We start from the raw sequence: 10,899 nt of genomic DNA on the forward strand, positions 1-10,899 counted from the left end.
CGCCATGTGGTCTCCTCCGGGGCAGGCGGCAGGCGGGAATCGAACTCATAGGGAAGTGGCTTCAGATTCTCAGTGCTGTGCTTTAACCCGCTGCGCCACCAGGGAGGGCCGTGAGTGAGCTTTTTAAGCAAACAAAAGTGCGTTTTGTGATTCTGTGCAGGGAGTAAAAATGTAAGAGAGGGTTCCAGGACTGGGTGCGGCAGAGAACAGAATCAGTCGTCCAGAGTGCCTCCTGCCAGGTGTATTATTTTTATTTTAATTTACTGTTTTTCTCTCTAGCTAGGTCTTGATCCTACTAACCTGGACTCACCGTGCGTTTCAAGCTTGGACTTCAGCAGCTCAAGGAAATGTAGCTCAGCGGCTTGGCTTGTAACCCAGAGCGTACGGACAGGTCTCCGTGGCTGCGTTTCGGTGCGTCTGAACACAACTTTCTTGTTCTGTGTTTCATGATAAAGCTGCCAACAGCCCTCAGCACCAGAACTCTTTAGTGCTGGTCTCCGCCCTTGGCATTTCTGCCAGCGAGTCGCAGTGCAGGTCACTGTGAACGGCCAGTGATGGACTTGTTGAGGGCAAATCCAAGGCAGTGGACATCTTTAGAACACACTTGGGGAGCAGATTAAACTAGAAAATAAAAACAGACACCATCTTGCCTTTGATTAATTACAAAAGTAGGAAGGAAATATTTTCATTTTCCTCTTTCCTTGCTTTTGACTTTTATCCAAATATTTGAATACCTACTGGCTTTGGGGCTCTTGGATCACAGGCATCAGCTTGAGGGTAAGAGACTCAAGGCTTTTCCCCCTAACATTGCTATCATCCTAGAGCTTGATGGACAGTTACTTAAATTTTTTTGCAGTGAAACAGTTTGTAAACGATATTGCAGTGAAGCTCTTTACACATACATTTTGGTGAGAATACACTTAAGTAAATATTTAATAGTAAAGTTGTTGGGTGCAGTGTATTATTACTCAATTTTCATTGGACTGTCCTGTAGAGAAGTGGCAAGAATTTACACTCCTACTGATAAACGTTTTCTCAGACACTTTGTCTTGTCAAAACCAAATTATTCAGTGTGGTGGGTGTAAAATGTTATGTCAACGCTAGCTTTATTTACTTATTTTTAATTTACATCCAGTAAGATCTCACTCTTTAGGTGGAGTTAAAAGAGCTTTTTCAAACCCTTAAAGCATCATTCCTTTTACCAGATTTATTTTCATTTCTAATAAATCTCTGCTTGCTACTTATCAATGAACTTGGAAAATTCCAAAAGTTAGTAAGAAAGTTCTCTTGCTTCTACCATTATAAAGCAAATCAATACTACCATCTAATGATAGCATTGCGAGCATTTTTGTATATTTCTTTCTGCTTTTTCCTAGGTTTAGCTTTTCGCCCTCAAGCTGTCATCATTAAATTGTGTTACATTCTTAAGTGTAATATTTATTAGTGATAATGGAGTTTGATGGGAAGATAGTTCTCTGTGGAGATATCCATGAAGACCTTTCTGTTTCCGTTTACCAAATCTTTCTCTCTTTGAGCTTTTCTCTGAAATCTCTGGTGGTCTTTTCTAGAGGTCCTTGACACCAAGTCTGGCTTAAAATTTTTTTAAATCATTCCCTCTCTTCATCCTTCTGTCTGTTGCTTCCATTACCCTGGTAGCTAAGATCCTTGGGTTGATCCTAATCTCCCTTTTTGAGATTATCCAGCGCTGGATTTAGACTCTTCTGCTCTCATCACCTGTCCAGATACTGAGGTTTCATAAAGCTGTGTTGCATTTATGCTGACTTTGAGATGCCCATGACCTGCTAGGGGTCTTTATTTTCACCTCTTGTCATGTGCTATGTTCATACCCTACACCTTGCCCTGCTCCTTCCTCCTGCTGGGCCCTCTGGCCTCCCCCCTAAGCTGGCTCCAAGCTCCATCCTTCAAAAGTCATTTCTGACCATTTTGGCCCTGTTGAATTCTTCCTTTAGCTCACACACTTTTTTTTTATGATGCGTTTCTTTCATATACTGCTTGTCCCAGACTGCCCAGTTGGATGGTAAATGTTCCATGTGTCCATTTCTTTGCAATGACCTGTACTGTTAAGCTCTTCCTACCCCGAGGAAGGAGAAGGCTCTCTAGTCAGTGCTCCTTTTTGTTATCAAGTCACACTTCACTGCCTGATGCTCAAATCTGAGAACACCATCCCTGCCTGGTACCCAGGGCTTGCAGACTGGCCAGCCAGTTTGGGTTCAAGTGCATTTTAGAAGTTGATCAAACTACCACAGATATGGAGGGACTAGAATATAAAGTGGGTGGTGAGGAGAAACCATGGTTTCTTCGGCAGCTGATTTGAGAGCACTCCCTGTGCCCAGTAATTGTACTGGTTTTGGTTTATAGACTGCTGTGCACTTCAGCATCCGACTTTCTCATTACTACACGTTACATAAAAGTGCCATCTTGGTGTTGGTTTAAATCAGTAGCAACAAGAGAATTAAGTATTTCCCAGAGAAATTGGGCCTCTTCAAAAACCTACGTAAACACTGATGGTGATTACAGAGCTTACATAAGAAGGTAAGGAAGATGGGATCGTTGTGTAACGGTTACTATGAAGGGATTCCAAACATTAGAACAACTCTGGCCTTTTCAGTCGGATGTTTTAAAATCAACATGTTAGTGTTGGATTAAGGCCACCTGTTTATAAATTGTCCCCGTTGTTTGCTGGCTTTGTTTGGCATGAAAGAAAATCTCAAGTGTCCCATTCCTTTTACTGATAATTCTTTTTAAATACAGGCATTATTTTGCATTAAAAAACAAAACAATAAACCCAGAACCTACCATTATCCATAGTCCCTGTAGATCTGAGGAGTGTTTTTGGATGGACCCTGTGTTCTTTTTAGACTTCCTGTCTGGTTCTGAGCTTCTGGAGAAGAGCCTGGTCCCCCTTTGACCTTTGCTGTTAGCACTAAGATTTCTGCCGAGGCCTTTCTCACACCTGGCTTCCTGCTTCCTTCTCCCTGTGCCATGAGTGTGAGAAACAAGGTTATGTCACCTGCTGGGCTCCAGAGCTGACTGTGCAGGGTAGTAGGAGGGAGGGTTTGAGTAGACATTTGGAAGGAGATACAGGGCCATGTCCGTGTTGTGTGTGATGTGGAATCTGACTCAGAACATGGTTCTGGATGGGAGTGGGGTTGTGATGACCAGGGCTGTGGTCTCTGAAATAGGGTCAGATTCGCATCCAGTAATCTGCTTTCTCCAGGTAGCTACAGTCAACAAAGTCAAAGGCAGGAAATACCAATTCTAACATTTTGTAGCCTAATAGATGAAAAACACTGTATGCAATCAATATAAAATTGAACATACTCACATAGTAGCTCTTTGAAGTCTGGCGTGTGTTCTTGTTCCCTAGCGCTGTTCTTGGCCCCCGTGGCCGCTCCATCTCCAGTGCGCAGCAGTGCACCAGCAGGCTGGTGTTTTCTGCCCTGGGTGGTGTAACCGATGAGGTCCATTTGCTGGATCTACCTGAGTGATGTTTTCAGTTTGTGAGCCTCTGGATTTTTGGGTATTTCATAATATACGTCACTTCCTCCCAAGGACTGTGTCATGCTGTACACTCACAGATGAAATGAGGCTCTGTCAGCTTTCCCCTGCTCATTTTTCCTGTTAAACTGAGCAATGTTCATTCTTTCCATGGTGACAAGGAAAACAGTCAGCTCACACTGGCACAGAAGGGGCTGCAGCCAGCTTGCAGTGCTGAGTCCTAACCCTTTGCACCACCAGGGAGGGCCGGTTTTGAACTTCATTTCTTGTTCTAGTTAGTTTTGCCAACAGTTTATTCCAAGTTTTGTCCTCAGGCATGACTTCGAGTTTAACAATGAAAAATATACACATGTCATAGTAAATAGGGGCAGAAATGGTCACTTTTAGCTTTATCCTCTGGACACCAACACTTAGTACTTTTTTTGCCATTTCTTTCTCTTTATGTGAAGAACCTCTATAATGGGATTATCGTGTGTCTTTTGGGATCTGCCTTTTCCTCAATCATTTGATACAATTAAGAATTTTCTATGTCACTGAATACTGATTTTTAAAAATCCCTACAAAATTCTGTTAGAAGACTGCAACTACATTTTTTAACCCTCGTTTTTTCTAATTTTAGACCTTAGTAAAATATTTCCCCCTGCAGTTTTAGGTTAATTTAAGCATTAGTTCAGTGAGCATGGCTCCTAATGAAAAAATTGATCCTATTTTAATTATTTTTTAAAATTCCTTAAGAGTAGAATCACTGGGTCAAAGGCTATGTGTGTTTGTAGAGCTTTTGACTGATGTTGTTAAATAACTGTCTAGAAATGTTATGCCAGTCATTACTCCCACCAGCGGTATATCTAAGTGTCTGCTGTTTAAAGTGACATTCAAAAAAAGTAATTTTTTGGTAATGTCGAATGAATCATAAACGATATTTTTTATTTCTGCTCTTGGATTTTTACATTTTTTTTTCCTAAGAAAGCTTATATATATATTCCTATGAACAGTGCAGTAAGAATACATTAATAAATAAAAAAAAAAATCTACAGGGCATTCTTACAGCCTAACAGACTTTGAAGGATGTCTCAGGTGTCCTGAAAGCAGTGTCCCAGAGATCCTGACTTCCTGGAGCCTTGCCAGATAGATCTTTTTTTTTTCTTCAAGATTTATTTATTTGTGCATACAGAACTGGGGTACAGGCCAGAGGCACAGGGGCAGCGAAAGGCTTCACCAGAGACAGTGGGGAGCAGAACAGGCAGATCGACGAAGTACACTGCTGAGGGGAGCAGTGGGCGGGTCAGGAGAGGTCTGCCACGCCATGTGGTCACCTCGGGGACAGGCGGGGATTGAACTCATGTGGAAGTAGCTTTAGCTTCTCAGTGCTGTGCTTTAACCCGCTGCGCCACCAGGGAGGGCCTGCCAGATACATCTTTAGGTATATCTGTCAGTCTTTGAAATCTCCCTTTTTTGTTAGCCAAAACTTACGAACCAGGTAAATTCAGAAAAATGGATTTCCCAGCATGGATGCAAGAGGAAATTATATATACATAAAGATGGATACTTGGGTACAAATTGTAATCATCGCTGTGGTGGGAACTATGAAGGGAGGGGAGAGATTTGAGGTCGAAAAAGGATTTGCTGAGGAATTCATGCAAACGGATTTGAAAGACTAGGAATTCTGTAGATGTTGCCACATTCTCAGTAGAAAGATAGCCTGCTGATCTCCGGTTTCAATACCAAGGTGTCTGTTGGTTCTGCAGACTGGTCGGGGTCTCCCTGTGACTCACTGCTGAAAGCCCCTCACCCCCAGAGACATGCTGACAGCACCCAGCTGTGACCACATCGGGTGTGATGACCACCCTCCCTGTACTTTCTTGCCCACCAGCTTGATGGCTCTTCCAACATTCCTGGAGGCCTAGCTACTTCCTCGCTGTTTCTCTTACACCATGTTTTCTACCAGTTCTCATGTGTTGACTTCTTCGGCCTCTATACCTCACTGTTAATCACGTGATTCTTTCCAGGACACTCACTTCCCGTTCACGTCAGCTCTTCTGGCCTCGTCATCTGCTGGGCCCGGCTGGAACCTGGGCCTGGAGAGCTGGCTCTCTGCACACAGCCTGTCCGTCCTCGTTCTTTCTCCTGTGGGAGGACCAAGCGGTGGTCTCTGACTTCCTCTTGCCCTCCTTTTCTTAACCTGCCATGTAACCCAAAGGGAGTCACATGACTGTCATCTCACCAACACCCTTACTTCCCCACCCTAACTTAACACTCTCTCACAGTGCTTGAGTTTTTGTTTTTTTTTTAAGATTTATTTATTTGTGCATACAGAACTGGGGTACAGGCCAGAGGTCTAGGGGCAAAGAGAGGATTCACCAGAGACAGAGTGGGGAGCAAAACAGGCTGACTGACAAAGTACACTGAGGGGAGCAGTGGGCAGGTCAGGAGAGGTCTATGTGCCATGTGGGTCACCTCCCTGGCTGGGGATGAAACTCATGCTGAAGTGGCTTTAGCTTCTAAGTGCGGTGCTTTAACCTGCTGTGCCACCATGGAGGGCCCCCAGTGCTTGAGTTCTATTTAATTTTTCTGGTTTTTCTTTTTGTCTCTGCCAAAGAAACACTAGGTAACAAGGTGTCTTCTGTAAAGTTCTGGACTCACCTGTGATTATTTCCCCTGCTCCCCTCTGTTAGTTCTTCCACCCATCCTTCCCCCCAGTCTCATCCTTTCCCCGTGTCACCCTCCTTCCTCTCAACCGCGGAGGTCACTTAGTTTATTAAGAAAATAAAAGATCAGATAAGTGCTCCTTCTCTCAACTTCCTGTCCTCCTCCCTCACCCAGTATTGAGCAACACTATCTGTATTCATCTCCACCTTCTTTTCTTCCACACAAGACATGAGGCAGTTTCTGCAGATGGTTTGTGTAAACTGTCACGACACATTCCCGAAGTTTTCCTACTGTAGTTACAGCAGTTATCGCTCCCTGAGGTACCTAACTACGGACTTCTGACCACTGGGTTTGTGGAGACACACTTGTGTTTTCAGAGAAGATGGGACTTGAGCAGTGGTGCAGCTCCTGGAGAGGGGAAGGTTAAATAAACCATGTCCTGAGATGATGGCCCAACTGTGGCCTGGTCAGGGCTGAACTCTCCCCCAGGATTGCATCGGCCTTTCCTTAGTACAAACAAAATACTTCAGATAACTTACTCCCCCACAGGTGAGGTGTTTGGGATTGTAAGTGAAGGTTCCACAAATACACTTGTAATTAAAAGAAAAAAAAGACAGGCTCTCCCTGGTGGCACTACAGGCTAAAGCACCACATATGAAGCTCTCCAAAGCCACCCAGCACAAGTTCCACCCTGGCCAGGGAGTGACCTACATGGCACAGCAGACCTCTCCTGACTCGCCCGCTGCTCCCCTCAGGAGTGTATATCAGTTGTTCTGCCTATTCTGTTCCTACCCTGCCTCTGGTGAATCCTCTCACCCCTGGCCTCTATCCCAGTTCTGTATGCATAAATAAATAAATCTTTAAAAAAAAATAATAAAAAGAGACAGGGTCCTCCCTGGTGGCGCAGCAGGTTAAAGCAGAGCACTAAGAAGGTAAAGCCACTTCAGCATGAGTTCAATCCCTGCCCCGTAGGTGACCCACATGGTGTGGCAGGCCAGGGAGTGACCCACATGGCACAGCAGACCTCTCCTGCCCTGCCTGCTGCTCCCCTCAGCAGTGTACTTCGTCAGTCGGCCTATTCTGCTCCCCACTCTGTCTCTGGCGAATCCTCATACTGCCGCACACTTCTGACCTGTACCCCAGTTCTGTATGCATAAATAAATAAATCTTTTAAAAAAAAAAGCGCGATAGTGGATAGACACAGAACAAAATCCGGAAGGTCCATGGGGGCCAGCCTTGGAAAGTCTGTCCTGTCTGGTTCCTGTTCCACTCCTTGGAGACAGCCACTTTTACTTACAGTGTATTTATTCTTTATAGATATGAGATACGTATATATATATCCTCTTACAGAGAGTGTCTTTTAATTAGTGTTGTTTTGATTTTTATTTTCTTACATCATTGTTTTCGGGCAGTACTTGAATTCTCTGCTTGGGTGTGGTCCCTGCTGTTCTCCCACCACCGTAGCACCCATGAGCCGTCACCAAGTCCCTTGTGCTCTCCACCAGGAGGGTCCTGTTTTGACTCTCATCTTTGGAACCCTCAGATATATAGTCAGCTTGTGAGTTTTGTCTTTTCCATGACTTTGATTTCTTCATAATCTAAATGAAACCATCTGATTTTTTTTTGTATTTTTAATTGTGAAATTGCAAGTATAAAGAAAATCAAAGATTGAATACTCCTGCTTGATATCCAGGTCTAATAAATTTAAACACGTAGCCTGTGCTTTAGGTTTTTCTATATATTTATTTATTAAAGATGTATTTACACGTACAGAACTGGGGTACAGGTTGTAGGTGCAGGAGCAGTGAGAGGCTTCACCAGAGACAGAGTGGGGAGCAGAACAGGCAGGTCAGCTGAGTTACACTGCTGAGGGGAGCAGCAGGCGGATCAGGAGAGGTCTGCTGGGCCATGTGGACATCTCCGGGTCTGGGGATCGAACTCGCACTGAAGCGCATGTGGCCAGCTTGCAGTGCTGCGTCCTAACCCTCTGTGCCACCCGGGCGGACCACTGTGAGGTGGTTTTGATTTGCATTTTCCTAATGCTAGACAAAAATGAGTATCTTTTCCATGTGCCCACTGGCCTTTTGTATGTCATCTTTGGAGAAATATCCACTATGCTCTTCTACTCATTTATTTGCTGTTTTGTTGAGTTGTATGAGTTCTTTGCAGACATCAGATACTAGTCCCTTGTTGGATGTCAAGTATTTTCTCCCCATTCAGTAGAGAACCTGTGTTAGTGACAGTTACTTTTGCTATCAAAGAGACTTTTCTTTTTAAAGATTTATTTATACATACAGACCTGGGGCACAGGCTAGAGGTGTAGGGGCGGTGAGAGGATTCCCCAGAGACAGCGGGGAGCAGCACAGCCAGGTTGACTGAGTACACTGCTGAGGGGAGCAACAGGTGGGTAGGAGAGGTCTGCTGTGCCATGTGGGTCAGCTCTGGGGCGGGGATCGAACTGCATGGAAGCGTCTGCGGCTAGTTTGCAGTGCTGCATCCTAACCTGTTGTGCCACCAGGGAGTGCCTGGTTTTTCTCTACTTTTAAAGAAAACAAAACATCTAAATGACTTTGCTTTTCTGTTACATGTTTTTGTATATCCGTCAACCCACATACAGTGCTGACTGCGTGGTTATCTTGGTTGGGGGTAAACATCGGTTTTGCATCTTCCTATGTGTATACAACAACCGGCTCAAAGGTCATTGCCCCCCCCCCCGCCCCCGTCATCAGACACCTGAAGTCCTCTACCATAGTCCATTGTGTGTCCTCCCCGCCTTGTTCTCCCCTTTCTTCACCCCCCCTTCCCCCCATGATTTAAACTCTTAAATAAAAGATGTGAGGTGATAAGTATTCTGCAACTTATTTACTCAGGAATTTATCTTCAAATCACGTTGGCCCACGTGTCTAGAGTCCACAGCGCTGTTTTGGCAGCCACTATTTTACATGTTCTGTTGATGTTTCAGTCGTGCATTGTTGAGAACAGGGTGGAGTAGGCTGAGAAGTGGCATTGCGGGGTCATTGTACGCACATCCAGCCTGCTCGGTGTCACCAGATTGTTGTTCTAGGCACGCGGGCCGATTGACATTTCTGGTGATAGAGTGAAGAATTCCTGTTCATCCACAGCCTTGTCAATACTTGATGTTATTAAAGATTTTGTCAGGTCTTAGGTGTACGGAATGGTACTCTGTTTTAATTGGCATTTGTGCAGTTTTTGTATCCACTCATAAGTTGAAGGAGAATATTTTCATGTTTGGCAATGGAAAGTAAAACCTCTACAAACATACCGCTACAGGGTTTTGTTTGGACTGGAAGTTCATTTCTCTGGGTAGATACTGAGGAGTTGTGTTGCTGAGGCTTAGGGTAAACTATGTTTTGACTTTTAAGTTGCCAAACCAAGTGCTTATATGATGTTATGTACCCGTAGGTGGGTATGGCAGTCACAGTTATGCTGTGTCCTTAGGCAGCGTTGGGCATGATCTTAGAAGTTTTTGCTTTCACCACCCTAGTATTTAGGTCATATTTTTTGACTCAGAGGGTTAAATTTAAAAAATCAGATATTTGGGCCCTCCCTGGTGGCACAGTGGGTTAAAGTGCAGTACTATGAAGCTATCTGCAGCCACTGCAGCACGAGTTTGATCCACGTCCAGGGAGCTGACCCACATGGCATGGCAGACCTCTCCTGACCCGCCCGCTGCTCCCCTCAGCAGTGTACTTTGCCAGTCGGCCTGTTCTGCTCCCCACTCTGTCTCTGGTGAATCCTCTCACCACTCCTGCATGTCTGGCCTGTACCCCAGTTCTGTATGCATAAATAAATAAATCTTTTTAAAAAATAAGATATTAAAAGAATTTTTTCCGGCGCTTTTTTTTTTTTTTTTTTTTTGTCTTTCAGATTTTTTTAAGGGTCACGACCCACGATGGTGTTTAAGCTCGCTGAAAGCAGCCACATCCAGGAACTCTATAGCCCCCGGGAGCGGTGGTCTGCTCCTCCAGCATATCTGTTCCAGCTTGACTGTCTTCAGCCACTCTGTGCTGCAGACACCTTCATTGCACACCCACCAGAGCTGTCGCAGTTAGAATTCTGTGTCCAAACTAAGCCTCTGCTGGAACACATCTGACGCTGTCCTCTAGCTTTGCCAGCTCTGTCCCAGCACCCCAAGGTCTCAGCTGTGCAGGTTTTAGGGCTTCCTTGGACTCACACTGTGCAAGGCCTTCTCATAGCCTCTTTGTCTCATCGCTTCTCCTCCTCAGACCCAAAACGACCAACGTCCTGTCCTCTTTACTGTCTGCAGCCCCACTTCTGTGGTGCCGTCCATGTCAGCAGGCCGCACTTGCCCAACCCTGGCCAACTTGCCTTTTCCTTTGGAAGACATGTTGTGGCTATGCCACATAGGGCATGGTAAAGGTTGGCAGGTGGTGGGTTGGCAGCTGCTTCAAATACTTGGGCACTCACGCCTCCATGTAGCTTTGGCCCCCACCAGGTAATCGTTCAGCATCTGGAGGCCTGTGGGACTTCCCAGGTCTCCAAAGCCCACGGTGGTGGTGGTGGCCAAGCCCCCAGTTAGTCCGCAGAGGAGTGCAGGCACTCAGTTCCCAGCACCGAGAGGGAAAGGGTTTTTCCCTTCCTTTTCTTCCTTTTTTATTTTAAGATTTATTTTTGCATACAAGAACTGGAGTGTAGGTCAGAGGTGTAGGGGGGTGGAGATGAGAGGCTTCACCAGAGACAGAGTGGGGAGCA

General features: G+C 45.1%; 1 protein-coding gene across 1 annotated transcript in view; it reads left to right on the forward strand.

Moving 5' to 3' along the window:
- The first annotated feature begins 283 nt into the window (after positions 1 to 283).
- SLC23A2 (solute carrier family 23 (ascorbic acid transporter), member 2) overlaps positions 284 to 10,899 on the forward strand; it is a 90,783-nt gene continuing 80,167 nt past the window's right edge. Inside the window, exon 1 of the mRNA XM_004687194.2 lies at positions 284 to 411. The gene's annotated coding sequence lies outside the window, so the exon portion shown is untranslated. The remainder of the gene's footprint in view (positions 412 to 10,899) is intronic.

This window comes from Condylura cristata, unplaced genomic scaffold (genome assembly GCF_000260355.1).
Source record: "Condylura cristata isolate star-nosed mole 26May11 unplaced genomic scaffold, ConCri1.0 scaffold00022, whole genome shotgun sequence".
Taxonomy (NCBI): domain Eukaryota; kingdom Metazoa; phylum Chordata; class Mammalia; order Eulipotyphla; family Talpidae; genus Condylura; species Condylura cristata.